This window comes from Sapajus apella, unplaced genomic scaffold, assembly GCF_009761245.1.
Source record: "Sapajus apella isolate SASKATOON/1434 unplaced genomic scaffold, GSC_monkey_1.0 scaffold161, whole genome shotgun sequence".
In the NCBI taxonomy this organism is placed as follows: Eukaryota; Metazoa; Chordata; class Mammalia; order Primates; family Cebidae; genus Sapajus; species Sapajus apella.
The window spans coordinates 144600-159908 of NW_022437101.1; the positions used below are offsets into that span (position 1 = coordinate 144600).

Sequence of the window (15309 nt, forward strand, 5' to 3'; positions counted from 1 at the left end):
ACCCAGGCTGGCAGCTTTGGTGAGAAGTTCAAGCCTGGCTATTCCTTACTCTGCAGAGGAAATTTGTTTCTTAATACACAGGGCCAACAGCTAAAAAAAAAAAAAGTGGGGGAGGGGTGGAAGGGAATGTTTTCTCGATGAGGAAGGCATAGACCTCTACCAAGGAGCTGTTATGCTGTTATTGTCTGTGTCTGCAAGTTCTTATCCAAAGATTGGGAGGATGATTCACAGCTCTTCATCTAGATTTTCAAAGCTCCTCGCCCTTAAGGACAAAAGCAATGCAAGTGAGTCCCTGTTCCCATTGGGGCATGAGCTGTGGGGTGCTAGAGACAGGAACCCCAGGGCCTCCCCAGGCCGCCAGGCCCGAGTGTAATAAATCTGTGAAATAACAAGCACAAAGGACTTTATAATCAATGACAGATTTCATTTTTGCTCTGGCAAAATCCATCCGTGGAGTTAACATTTTACAGGGAAATAACTACCCACTTTGTGACTCCTCCTCAGCCCATATTCTCTTTCCTAAAGTTGGAAAAAACTCAGAGAATCAAAGTCGGCTCCTCTGAGAACTGTGGCAAGCGAAAGCATGACTTCCCCTGGGCGGGAACCCAACTCTCCCGTTACTTCCTAGGGTGGTGGGGGCCATTCATTTCTGTTTTGCTAAAATACCCGTGACATGTGAATAAACCAGGATTACAGAACATTGTCTCGGTCAGTAATCTGAGCCGGCATGGGCTCTGGTTTGATGAAATATGGTGCTCTCTGAGCAAACATGGGAATTGGTATTACTTCTCGTTAAAGCTGAACAGTGGGGCTATTTAGAACTGACGCATGAATGCAGCACTGTGGGGAGTGACAATCTGAAGGGAACCGATTTGGGGGAGGAGGGCAGTGGTGTGTGTGTGTGTGTGTGTGTGTGTGTGTGTGTGTGTGAGAGAGAGAGAGAGAGAGAGAGAGAGAGAGAGAGAGAGAGTTGGCCGGAGCCAGCCAGTTAAGAGGAGTCTATGGGAGAGGCAGCTAAGAGGACACTTGGAAAATTAGGGCCCCTTTGTGGCTGCACAGCCTTCTTATCACCCCCAAATAATCTTGCTCAAAACCTTTGACTGCTGTCCTTCACAGGACGGATGAAGCCTTCTGTCCTTGTCCTGGCATTCAAGCCCTAACCATCTGACGTCTCTGTCCTGCTGGAGTCTTTTCCAGCTTCTGTTCTTATGCATCCTCTTCTGCCCCAGGATTTAGGGCAGCTTCATTCCCTGAGTTCTCATCCCAGGCCCTTCCCCATGGCCTTCCGGTGACTGTAACTAATCCCCCTGTTGCCAGCACCCAGGTGTTCATGGCCTCAGCTGCCAGGACTGCCGTCTGCTGAGGGCTAACAGTGGAATGCCTCCCCAGGAAGGCTGACAGGAGTGGCCTCACTCAAAGTCATCTCACACTCTGGGGACAGCCAAACACAGTGACTGGGTGCTCCATAGGGCCACCTGCCTCCAAGGCTCTCTAGACCACTGTGTCATTTAGCTGCTGCTCCTGGCTGTCCTGTTCCGTCCACTCCCTTATCAGTGTTTCCTCCTAGCACTCTCCCATACACGCTGCACTCAAAGTTCTATCTCAGAGGCCCTACCCTGAGACACCCGACCTGCGATAGTTCATGCCAGGAGCGATCTAAGCAAGTGGGCTGCAAGGTGGGATCTGAGGCCCTGGTCATCTAACGTCCAGTGGCAATGAGGATGCTGTGGCTAAGTCCCCATAGCCTGATGCTGTGGTGGTGAACTGGAGGGGTCACTTTCTTATGGGTTAGAGAGGTTCAGGGGAAGGAATAATTTTGAAGACTGTGGGATGGTTGACCGCCATGGACGCATTGCAGAGAGACAATAAAAGATTGAGAGGGATGAAATACTAATTTAAGGCAGAGTGTGAGAATTAGAGGGTCTTCTTAGCAGCATCTAAAGAAACCCTCAGTGCTTACAGCCAGTTCTGCTGAGGACTGGGTCCGGGACTTATGTTACATACGAGGGTAATAGCTCCAGAGGTGGTTTCGTTCTTAACCCCAGCGCTTCTGTTATGCCAAAGGCAGGCCCTGGTGGAGAAGGAGTGGGGACACTGAGGCTTAGAGGGGAGCATCTTGGTGGATGTACTCAAGAGTCTTAAAACCCTATACTTCCTTGAACACTCTGGGCCTGGGGAGGCGGCCTCTGTCCACCATGCTTGAAGATGATAAAGATGTAGCATGTGCCCCTCTCATAATCTACCCTAACCTGTACCCTGGCTGCCAGATGAAAGCTGGGCTTATGTCATCACCTCGCCCAGCCAGGGAATTGCCAGGGCCAAGTAAGGGGAAGAATACTGTAGACTGGAGGATCTGTAGCCTCAACGTGTATAAACAGGACCTGAGAGAGTGTGCTTGCGGTGGGCTGCACGGGTGCTGAATCAAGGCGGACTGGATAGGGAAGTGGATAAGGGAGAGTTCGTCAAGCCGGGAGCACCGTCCCGTGATGCAGGAGTTCCACCATGGCAAGGGCCTGAGGGCATGGGGCTGATATGCTTATGGGTTGGCCTTTGGATACTTGGAAAAAGCAATGGCCTTCACTAAATGAAATGTCAATGCTGAAATAATGAAGTGCCAATGCTGTGGTAAGTGATAGAGGAATGGACTTCAGGCTCAGAGAGCAGACATGCTGGGTTAGAAATGGTACACAGGCTGGAAAACCACCAGCCTATATATTCCGCGGAAGGACTCAGAGGGTTCTCCATTTACCAAAGTGATAAGAAATCCACTGGTGAGAGGGGCACCAGCAACATGCAAAGGTCAGGGATGGCCTTTGTTTGTAGGCTGGGGCTGAGCGTAGAGGGTATTGTTACTCATCTGGGCTAGCAAAAATGGGGTTGAAAGGATCCCAGAATAATGGAGTACTTTGCTGTCCAAATCAAAGTAGATGCAATTATCCAAATGAGAGGCGTGGTCAGATTGCAGCCAGGATTCCCAACTCACGTGGAGCTATGAAGATACTTAATCAAACTTGCAGTCTCTAGGGGTCAAATCGATGGGCAGCCCACAAGAGCACCACTCAGTTTGTACAATCCAAGGATGGATAAATGAGGCTGAGGGCAGCCATTCCCAAAACAGTCACACTCCCTTGCTGGGCTTGAGCCAGTTTCTATACCTGAACGCTTTGAATGAAGGAGAGGCTGGGACCTCAGGAGGAAGGAACCTGCAACACCACAGCAAGGATAGATGGTCATGATTTCCTGTCCTTCCCGAAAGGGACCTATCACCATTTACTCAGGTAACCACTGAATCTGAGGGAAGAGGAGCATCCAGACACTTCAAGAATAAATGGATACATGGTCCAAGTTGACACTGATACCAAGGACCCAAGGCCTCATTATAACTCTCTTGCTAGAGTGGATTTTACGGAAACCAGATGGTCAATGAATCCTGGTGCAGCCCAGCTCACTGGGCTTGTGGACTCATCCACAGCTATTTCCTTATACCTCAAATGTAGAATTGCAACAAACATCCTTCGTAGCTGCCAGAACTTTGCACTGTTCCTTGGCTTACAGGGCAAGAGTTAGAGGAGTGGGGAAGGCAAATTGAAACTTGTGGGGTAAGAGTTACCGTAGTAGGGAAGTACAAGGACAAGCGTCTGAAACTATGCCCTCATCCCCGTCCTGGCCAGATGAATAAGTCAGAATCAGTGTCCTGTCCCAAGGGAAACGGTAGAGATTAGTGCCATCCTTAAAAACCTAAAGGATGCAGCTGTGATAGTTACAGGCTCTCCTTATTTAATTCACCAGTCTGGCCCCTACAAAAAACCAGACGGATGCTAGAGAATGCAGTGATGGCTGCAAATTCACCAAGTGATGTGCCAATAGCCCTTACTGCAGTGTCTGTGCCAGATGTCGGATCTTGGTTAGAGCAGACTGACATGGCCTTAGGTATCTGGTATGCAACCTCTGACCTAAGGAATGTGTTCTTTTTCATCCTATTCAAGGATGTAGAAGCAGTTTTTATTCCCATGGGGCAGGTACCAGTATACATTTACTAGTATGTGTATTTATTGCCCTAGGGCCATGTTAACTGTACCACCTCTGTCGTGAGGGATCAACTGGACCTGGGTCTTCTGGATATTCCACGGAGCATAACATTGGTCCTCTGTATTAATGACATTGTGTTAACCAGAATGAATCAGTAAGAAGTGGAATCAGTAATCAATAAGAATATTTGAGAGACCTTGGTAAGATGCGCTTCAGAGGGCGGGAGATGAACCCCATGATGACTCTGGGGTCTGCCTCATCACTGAGACTATTAGGTGGTATGTTAGTCCATTTGTGTTGCCATAACGAATACCTGAGACTCGGTGATTTATAAAGAAAAGAGGTTTATTTGGCTCACATTTCTGCAGGCTGTACAAGAAGCATGACCCCAGCATCTGCTTCTGGGGGGTGCCTCAGGGAGCTTCCACTCATGGTTGAAGACAAAGGTGGAGCAGGTGTCACAGGGTGAGAGAGGGTGCATGAAGGAGAGAGAGAGGAGGTGCCAGATTCTTTTAATCAAGAGATCTCACGTGAATTCACAGAGTGAGGGCAAAGTCATTACTGTGAGGACAGCACAAAGCCATTCATGAGAGACCTGCCTGCATGACCCAAACGCCTCCCACTAGACTCACCTCCAACAATGGAGGTCACATTTCAACATGAGATTTGGAGGAGGCATCCAAGCCATATCAGGTAATGAGTGGCCAGAGCACCTTGGGACATCCCCTTTAAAGTAGAAAACACATTGTGTCTTGCACTTCCCCTCTCTAAGAATTAAAAACAATTCCTGGTAGACTTTTTCGGGATGTGGAGATGACAAGTTTCATCCTTGTGAATGTACTCTGACCCAGAAGGACACAGAAGGCTGCCAGCTTTGAGTGAACCTAGAGCAGAAAAGAACTCCACAACCCATCCAGGCTGTGAAAGCCCAGCTTCTTGGATCATAGGAGCTGTCAGACCTGTGGTATCATAGGTATCTGTGAAGGAAAGACATCGCATGGGACTTATGGCAAGGCCCAATAAGAACAAATCCAAGCCCTCTGCAGCAGTGAATTATCTGCCCTTTGAAAAGCACCTCCTGATGCCGGGTTTCATTTGAGATGAAGAGCCTAACCATGGGCCATCAGCTGATCAAGCAGCCAGAACTGCCTGTCATGAGCTGTGTTCTCGTAGATCCACCACGTCTACATGGTCTGTAAGCTTGGGAGGGCCCAGCAGTAACTCATCAAAGATGGAAGAGGTCCACTGGGATGGGCATGAGTAGTGCCAGGGGGTACAATGAGGCTGCACTAGCAGGTAGCTCATACCTCCATGCCATCTACCACTGGGCACCTGTGCTTCTCTTTCAGTTCACACCTGTGGCCACATGGGGGTCTTTTATGATAAGGTGATGGAGAAAGAAAATGTCCGAGCTTGGTGCAGGGAGAGGTAGACTTGGTATACGGCTGCAAAGTGAAAATGGACTTTTGATGCACTGTACCCTAACTCAGGGATGACCCTGAAAGATAGCAGCAAGGAGGGGAAATCCTCCTTGTGGGCAGAGCTTTGGGGGTACAGTTGGCATCCACCTTATATGGAAAGAAAAGTGACCTGAGGGATTTTGGAGCAGTGGGAAATGGCTTGGTTAGTTGATTGGGGGCCTGGAAGGAAGCATCTGAAACATCAGGGCCACGGAGGCTTGTGGACAAGGCATGTGAATAGGCCCACAGGAGTCAGCAGGGAGTGAGAGGGTCTTTATATTGCATGTGAACGCCCACCAGACAGCACTCACTGTGGAATATGCACTGAACAACAAGGCGTCGACTGGCTCTGCAGTGGACATCAGCAGCCTCTGTCATCAGTCAGAATGAGCGCCTGCCTGGAGCTGCTGTGGCAAGAATGGGAGTTGTGGATAGCATGGCATTATGAGCACCAACTGACCAGGACCAGTCTAGCTCTGCCACTTTCCAGTGTCCAGCCAACCAGCAAGGGAGACCAGTGCCAAGCCTGTAATATGGCCCATCCCCAGCTGAGCACACCAGTATACTTGGTGGAACGATGATTAACTGAATTCTTTCCACCCTGGAAAGAGCAGCGATTCGCCTGGTCTGGAGTCTACACATATTCTTGGTTTGGTTTGTTGTTTTTGCCTTCAGAGCCTCAGCCAGCACCACAAAACTTAGAGAGCATTTGATATCCTCCTTCAGGATCCTATGTGACAGAGGATGGAACCAAGGGACTCACATTGCAGCAAAGGAGGCACCACAGTGAACACAGGCTGATGGGGTTTACCAGTGCCGGCACATCCCCACGACAGAGCATTGGAAAGTGCGGCTGAAGCTCTGTCTGGAGCAGATGCTCTGAGAGGGTGGGAGGCCATCCTCCACAACACAGCACTCACCTTAAACCAACGGCCAATACGTGGTGCTGTATTTCAGTCAATAGAAGTCATGGGTCCAGGAACCAAGGCACAGAAACGGGAGTAGCATTGCTCACAGTCACACTCATGGCCCAGGGGAATCTGTGTTCCCAGAATGCTAGGCACAGTGGGACTAAAGGTCCTGGTGCCCAGAGGAGAAATGCTTCTTCCAGAGAACATTATTCCCTTTTCATGTTCAGCGACAGATGCTGCCAACCACTCCCAGCTGCTACATCTAGAGACTGGAGGGAAGGAGGGGAGTGTCCATCCTGCACATGTCTTCAGCCCTGCGCTGTCATACACTGGGGCAGGGAGGCTGTGCTTAGCATCCAGGTGATCTACTGGACCATTTCCTGGTACCTCCCTGCCAATTCTGATGACAAATGGACAAGGGCAGGAGCCATAGCTGGAGAAGGGCATGACCACCCTCTGGGGCGAGGGTCTGTGCCACCCACCAGGTGAGCCCCTAGAGCAGCAGAAGCATGAGCCAAAGTGGAGGACCTGGCACGGGTGGCAGAGGACAGAGGTGGTGAGTACCCGAGGGCCCTAGCCCAGCTGCAGCACATGCACTGTGCTGATCTCTAACCTTTCTCTTGTAGGTTTTCCCAGGAAAAGAGACCAGGCATCCTGGGGAAGCTATTCCCAGGTAGGACCAGATTATATAAAACAAATGAACACAACTGTGGAGAGGGGGACCTGTAGAGGAAGCTGTGGAGCTGCCCAGCTCTGCCCTTCAGGGCTGAGGCCCTCATCTCCCAGCTTTCAAGGGTGGTGCCTGCTGATGGCTCCTGGCTGGGACCCTCCCCAGGAATTGCCCTCTGCAGCCTAAAGGAGCTGCCCTGCCCATGGCCATACCTACTTTTTCCCAGGGCCACTGCATCTCCTACCAAGACCATTTGGCAGTACAAAAGTCTGGGCTCCCTTGTCTCAATCTGGGACAACTTTGAGGGGCCATCCCAGCTCCAGAGCCGCCTGTGGGAGCAGCCACAGCCCCTGTTGTGATCACATCCCAATCAGCTTCTCGTCTGTCCAGCAGCCTCTCTCACCCCTTCCAGGAGGCGATGTTCCCAGGTGCGGGCCTCATAAACCTGCCACACTCACCTCTCCACCCTGAGCCTGGTTCCCGGGTGCTGCATGTGAGGCGGCAGGACCCGGGCACCCAGAGTGGCTGTGAGTCTCAACACGACAACTGCTTACTTCCTCATTCCCTTTCCGCCTTTCTGAAAAATGTCATTCTTCTTCTGGTATTTTTCTAACATCCCCCTCATACTTCCTGATTCCCTGCATTCACAGGGAATAGCAGCCTGCAGATTCATAAGAAATTCATGAGCCCATGCTTCTTTTATTTATTTTTATGGTTAGCTTCTATTTATAACAAGGAATGCTGGTTTTCCATTTATACTTGAAATGTAAAGATTCTGTTTAAAATACTTGTAAGGAAAACAGAGTGAGTAGGCTTTTTAAAAAAACAGCTAAGTAAATGACAGTGACCGCAGGCACGGTGAAGGTGATTCACTGACGGATAGTAACCTGGGCAATGCCTACACCAGCGATTTCTCCTGCCTGGGGGCCCCTCTGAGTCAGGTGAATATGTGCCCTGCAAAACCCACCCCCAAGACTCCATTCTTTGCAAAGGCCCTGGCCCCTACATTTCGGAGAGTGTTGCCTTCCCATCAGATGTGTTCCACTGTGTGGAGCAGTCTGTCTCCTCATCTCAACTGCAGCCTGCCAGCAAGGGCCTCGAGGGCCGAGTCTTTCTTTCTTTCTTTCTTTCTTTTTTTGACATAGAATCTTGCCCTGTTTCTAGGCTGGAGTGCAGTGGCACAATATCTGCTCACTGCAACCTCCACCTCCTGGGTTCAAGTGATTTTTCTGTCTCAGCCTCTGGAGTAGCTGGGATTACAGGCATGTGTCACCACGCCCCGCTAACTTTTTGTATTTTTAGTAGAGACGGGGTTTCACCATGTTGGCTAGGATGGTCTCAATCTCCTGACCTTGTGATCTGCCCGCCTTGGTCTCCCAAAGAGCTGGAATTACAGGCGTGGGCCATGGCGCCCCACCCAAGTCTTTCTTACTCCCTGTTGTTACTCCAGAACTTGGTAACAGGGACCGAGACGCAGGGAGGTGTGAGGGCAGGATTCTAAAGTGGTCCCCATAATTCTGCCCCTGGTGCATTCGCCCACAGCAATTCTACCCTGAGTTGGGGTGAGGCCTTTGACTATAACGTGTGTGACTCCTGGGATTCACTTGTGTTATATGGCAGAGGTGATGAGATTTTGTGTATGTAATTGAAGGCCCCAAACCAACTGATTTTGATGGAATGAAAAGGAAGATTATCCTGGGTGTGCCTGCCTTAATCTGGTGACAGCCCTTGAATGGAGGCCTGGGCCCTTTATAAAGAGAGGGCTGTGTGCTGGCTGTGTCCTGAGACAGGGCCCCATCACAAGGTTCTAGGAGCTGGGAGCTGGCCCTGATCACTGCCCAGAGGAAAGCAGGACCCTCGGTACTACAGCCGCTAGGGTCTTGGGAGAGGCAGGCCTCGGGCTCCGGAAGGGTGTGCAGCCTGGCAGACACCTGCATGGCAGCCGTGCGGGAACCCGACTAGAGGGCCCAGCCAAGCATGCCCCGACTCCAGGCCCTTGGAAGTTGTGAGGTAACATGTATGTGCTGTTTTAAGCTGCGAAACTTGTGGACGTGTGTTATGCAGTGTTAGGAAACGGGCCCTGCAGCCTGGCAGACATGGGCCCAGTGAGTGTGCCAGCCTTCAGGGTGCCGTGCCCACTGGCTGCTGAGATTCACGGGCACTTCCCACCTGGGGAGATGGGGCTGCCGGTGCAGGGAAGGGGTGGCAGCTGCTGCAGTCCTTGCCTTGCCCCTCACCTCGCATGGTGCAGACGAGGAACAGGCCGAGGACTGCTCAGGGTCACTTAGTGGGGAGGACGCCCAGGAACCCCTCTGAGCCTGGCCTCCTCAGTCATGCTCTCGGTGCTGGCCAGAGTGGTGCCCACTCCATGCCCTGGAAGGCATCACCATCTCCTCTTTTTTTGGTGACTTCAGCTGTCAGTGGCTCTCTCCACCCTGCCGCCTCCCCATGGGGTCTGAGCATCTGAGCGGCAGGTGGAATGTACCGTCTCTCCTCTCCCCCACGCTCTAGCTCTGGAGCACGGTGGCTCTCCCCTCTGCCCCAGGCAGGCCTTCATCCTGGAACTCTGCCTTGGGTGCTCTGATGTCCTGGCCCCTCGCCCCAGTCTCCCTCAGCCCCCTCCTGCCACTCCACCCCTCGCTAGCTGTTTTGTCTGCCCGGCATGGCTTCCTGCCTTCTTTTTGAAACAGCTCTCTCCTTTCTGTGGAGGAAGCCTTTCCCCAAACCACACATGATGCTCAGTGGAGCTGCCTGTCTGAGCGACTAAGTGCCATGCCAGGGGGTTGCTTCATGGCCTTGCCAGTCCTAACACCTTCCCCCAGTCACAGTGAATCCCAGGAGAAACTCAAAGCTGGATTAGTCATTGTTCCCCAGGATTCCTCTAAGCAGACTTGGTGGTGAGAGCCCCGCTCTTCAGCTTGCTGAAGGGGAATAATGTCAGGTTATTCCTGCAACAGCAATGGCTGTTGCTGCCAAGGTCCTGTAACACAGAGACACATGTCTCTAATGGAAGGGAACTGAGGCAGCAGAGCAGAGGAGGAGGAGGTGGAGGAGGGAGGGGAAAGAGAAGGAGGAAGAGAAGGAGAAAGAGGAACAAAAGGAAGGGGAGAACGAAGAGGAAGAGGAGGAGAGACGAAGATGAGGGAAGAGGGGACCTGTTTTAGTTACAAATTATCCCCAAACTGACAATGCCTCAAAATAACACACAGGTCCTGTCTCACAGCTTCTGTGGGTCAGTGGTTCAGCTGTGGTTGAGCTCAGGGCCTTTCTCAAGACTGCAGTCAAGGTACGGGCTGGAATCGCCCTCTTCTCACACCTGCTTCAAAGCCCTCTCGAGGCTATGGGCAGGGTTCAGTTCTGGGCTCTTGGACTGGTAGCTCACTTTCTTGCTAAGTTCTGAGCTAAGGATTCCCTGCTTATTCTGGGCCTTCTCTTTCAGAACGTCCCCATCCACTTTCCAATCCGGCATCTCCACCCAGACCGCAGGTCGGCATTCCCCAGCAGCTCCAGGATGCCAAGCTCGCTTCCAGGGATCACCTGCTCCTCCTTCTGTGCCTGCTCCCCTCCTGTGATGGCGCCATGGAGCTGAAGGTTCATGGCTGGCTCCTCCCTCCTTTCACCTGGTCCCAGTCAGCTGCCATCCTGTGAAGCATCTCGGGGCTCCCCCTCTGCCTGCTCTGCACATGGACGCTTTCTTATCCAGGTCTTGATGCTCTCTTGCTGCTGGTCCCCAAGCCCGTCCCACCACCTTCAGTCTCCTTTCTCAAGGCCACAGGGCAATCTACCTCACCACAGAGGTGTCCCCCCATCCTCCTGCTATTTCCTCTCCATGGCATGATGCCTGTGTCAGACCCCCACACATGGTCCCCACCCCTCCTCCATGCCTCTCTTCCAGGCACCTGCGTGTCATCTCATTTCCTGCCCACACACTCCTTCCTCCCAAGCACAGGCCTCCTCAGCCCTTCTCAGCCTGACATGTCCTTGAATCTTCTCCACCCACAAGTCCCAGAGTCAAGTTCGTCTATCCCAGGAGCCCTCTCAGAAGCCCCCCTGCCTCCACAGCCCTTTCCTTCCCCCAGGAATGGGACTTGCTCCAGACGGCCCTGTGTAGTGCTGTCCTGCAGGTGGCTGTCCCCTGCCCCAGGCTCATGAGGGGACCCTGGCTGATGACAGTCTGTCCCATGGAAGGTGCCTGAGAGTTGGGGAATTTGCTCCAGGACCATGGGAAGGGAAGAAGGGGTCCATGACGCTTGGGAGTGGCGCCCTCGATGACATGAAGCCCCTATGCCCACTTCTTTCCTCAGCCTCCCTTCTGAGCCCTGATCATGAGGCGGAAGGGAGGTAAAGTCCACAGCCAGAAATGCTCAGCTCTGAGCAATTGTCGGTTTCCTATGGTTCTAGCAGGACTTGCTACTCCTCCATTATTTACTCAGACATCACTGACGACGGAAGCCAAACCTAAACTAGAACCACTGATAATGAAGGACTGATTGGCTGAGATAACAAAACTGCCTAGAGGGAGTGGTAAGCTAGGCTTGCAGAAAACTCAAAGCAGGGACTTCCACATTGTCAGCCTCCCTTCCTCTCCTCCCTCTCACCCCTCCCCTTCCCTCCCTTCCTTTCCTCCTTCCCGTCGTCCCTCCCCTTCTCCTCCTTCCTCCCTGCCTCTTCTTTCTTTCTCTCTCCCTTTCTCCTCTTCACTCTCTCTTTCCCTTCCTTCTTCTCCCTTCTCTCCCTCTTCAGAATGAAAACAGCTTTGCTGTTAATTGACAATGTAATTACTGCTTGGCTGCTGTAAGGTGAGAGTGATGTATGAGGTAGCCCTGTCCACATTCTGACTGTCATGTGGACCCACAGGCAGCAAATGTTTGCTCTAGGGGACAGAGAGTCAATATCACAGGCTTTGTGGGCCATAGGGTTTTATGAATGCAGCCATAGGCAATATGTCAATGCATGGGTATGGCTGTGTGCCAATAAAACTTTATATCAAAAAAGATGGTGGGCTGGATTTGGCCTGTGGGCTGTAGTTTGCCAACTACTGCCATAAACATTTTCTTCTGGCCTCGGGTATCAGCATCATTCTCTCCTATGACAAAATCGTGAAGCGGGTGGATGTATGGCGGTCATGAGTTCAGCATCTCTGGGCCCTCCCCACTGTGATTTATGGCCAAAGAGGAAAGGCCTGACTCTCTGCCAGCCCAGCTTGTGGGTGCCAGAGGTGGACTGATTGGCTTGGCATGAGGCAGGTGCCCAAGTCTGGATCAATTATGGAGGCGGGTGTGTGGCTCTTGGTGGCGGAGGGATGTGCTCTTTGATGAAGGGTGAGTTATTTGGGACATGCGAAATGATGAATGTGCAGTACATTCTATATCCCTTGAACAGAGCCCAGCTTTTATGAAACCAGTCTTGCTTATGACTATAGCATGACATTTTTTAAAGAAGATTGTTTTCACTTTGTCCCATCATTGACTGTTTACACAGAAGTTCAGTACATCCCCTGACTCCTTCCCACCTTTATGAATGGGTTCCAGGATAGGGAGTGTCTCCCAACCGGTGTTATTCAGTCCAGAGGACTCACAATATTGGCCTCCTGGGACCTACTTGGTTTCTTGCTGACGTTTCCACTGTCCCCATGGCCCATCTCCATACCCCACCTCCTGCCTTGGGTAGGTCAGACTCAGGGATGCATTGGCAGGCTCACATCCAGCTAGATACCATCCTAGCTAAAGCAGTGCTGTGATCTGCATGCTTCTGCCTCTGCGGGTGGAGCCCTGATCCCCTCCTGTGGACCTGCCCTGTCCATTGCAGGCTCAAGTGCTGTCTGGGCCCAGCAGGGAGAGCTGTGGAGTCAGGCTGGGGGCTGAGCCCCTTGCATCTTGGAGACCCTGGGGTTCCTGCCTGTTGCCTCAGTGCTGCCTCCTTTCTAGCTGCTGGGGCTGCTGTGCCCAGCTCACTTCTGGGGTCAGCCTCTCTGGGGCCAGCTTCTTGATGCAGGTATAAGGCCTTGGCGGGCTCCTCTGCTGGAAAATGCAGATAATGATGACTGTTCCTCGGGGTGCTGTGAAGAGCAAACGATTGAGAAAGCACGTGCAGGTCTTGGCTCATCACCAGGCCAGGGTGACCATCTTCGTCTGCCCTGAATCCTCCTGGCTTTAGCATTGAACATCCTGCATTTCAGAAAACCCTCAGGCCTGGGCAAAGGAAAGCTACGATAAGTGCCACCGGGGCTGGCATTGCTGGTTTCTTCCTGTCCCACCGTGGCCTGCACAGGGACAATATCCTCTCACACCCCCATTTCCAGGGTGAAGACAACCCAAGGCCATCGCATGAACAGCTCTTCTACCTGCTGGGTGAAGAACCCAGAGATCAAACCCACGCTCTGGCCTCCACCTGTGTGTTCCGGCCTCAGCCTTGGTTGCTTCCGTCTCGGGCCATCCTAGGAGAAGCCAGGTCCTCTGGTGGCGGTGCCCAGCCACCCACCAAACCTGGCTCCTGACTCCCCCATACTCATACTGCTGCTCACTCAGGGCTGTGGGACCGCCAGCCGCCAGCCCCCAGCCACCCCTCTTCTCCTTTCTTCCTCCTGCTGTGCTGATCGGCCCCCATACATGTGTGTATGATGACCCCCTCCCTGGCCAAGCTCTGTGCATACCCCTCCCTCCTCCTCCCATGCCAGGTGCTGCCTCCCGGGACTCCCTCTGTTCATGATAGCATGCACTGATGCTCTTCTCTGACATTTAGCTATTTTCAGGGAGGAGTAAACAGCATGGTGGGCTGGACATGGGGAGCACAGGGTGAAACAGACTGCGAAGGAAACTAGATGGCCAGGCTGCCAGTCGGTGCCTTCTATGGACATGGGAGCCGTGGGGAAGGCAGTCAGCAGGGAGGGGTGGCATCGGGAGGGGCTTGGAAGGTGGGCTGGGGAGAGCCTCAGGAGGGAGGTAGTGAGGGGTTGCCACCTGAGTCTTCTGCTTCCTGGGAAGGACTCCAGGGGTAGGCCTCCTCTCCCTCTGGGTCCGCAGTGCCTGTGTCAGGCTGTGGCTGCTGCTGGCTCCACGGGACAGGAGCCCCTCAGCTTCTGCATCGTTCCTGCTGCCAGAGCCAACCTTATAGTTAAAGCCAATTCCCTCCAAAGCCAACTAGACTGCTGGTGGATTCTTCTAGTGCCACTTTGCCCATTGATGCCCTTGCTTCACATTCAAACTAGCTAAATGAACTAGCCCAGTACGTTCATTTGGTTAGTTTGAACCTGAAGTATGAGATGGTTTCAGCCCTATACGAAGCAGCTAGAATTCTATTAGATTTCCCCTGATTTTCTTCCTTGTGAACTTTGTTTGTTACCCAGTCTAGCACTCTAGTGTTTATCACATGTTTCTACTTCAGATACAATTCATCAGACAGAGTGCTTCTCAATATGCATTCCTCTATGGGGCTTGCTACCTCCCTCTGCCCATTTTAGTGTACAGTACAGCTTTTGGTGTCCGTCCCTGCTTTCAGGGGTGCCCTCTGTGACCAGGGGCTCCAAGAAAACCACACCCATGGTGCTATATTAGCCCCTGCACTCCCACGTCAGAGCCATCAAGAAAAATACCAACTCGCAGGGGGCTGAAAAAATGCTTCCTTATTATAAATGTACTCACAACTCATTGAACAATATACGGAACATCTCCAAAGCAGAGAGAGAACGAATCCTCTTTCTATAGCACCCAAGCTTACCATTACCAGGTGGTTCAAGTCTCTTCCATCTTTTCTCTGTGAATGTCTTCTTTTTCATGCAGTTGATCTTTCTGTAGGCGACAGATATGGATTTTCTTTTTGTCACTAAGTGTTAGAACATAAGCATTTTTTTAAATATCACAAATAAAATTTCAAAAACATATTGCCATAGAGTGTGGAATAATAGACATTAGGGACTTAGAAGGGTGGGAAGGTGGGGGGGCGAGAAATCACCTAAAGGGTGTCGTATACACTGGTTGGGTGATAGTTACAGTAAAAGATCAGACGATGCCATGCATCCACGTAACAAAACAGCATTTGCATCCTCTAAATAGATATTAAAACATATTTTAACTGACCTTCCTTTCTTCCTTCCTTCCTTCCTTCCTTCCTTCCTTCCTTCTCTCTTTCTCTCTTTCTTTCTTTCTTTCTTTCTTTTTGTGAGATGCAGTCTCATTCTGTCTCCCAGGCTGGAGTACAGTGGCACAATTTCGGCTCACTGCAACCTCCGCCTCCCGGGTTC

General features: G+C 51.7%; 1 long non-coding RNA gene across 1 annotated transcript in view; it reads left to right on the forward strand.

Annotated features, from left to right (window-relative positions):
• The window catches only part of LOC116542096, a 47509-nt gene that overhangs the window by 3760 nt on the left and 28440 nt on the right, over positions 1–15309 (forward strand). The window lies entirely within an intron of this gene.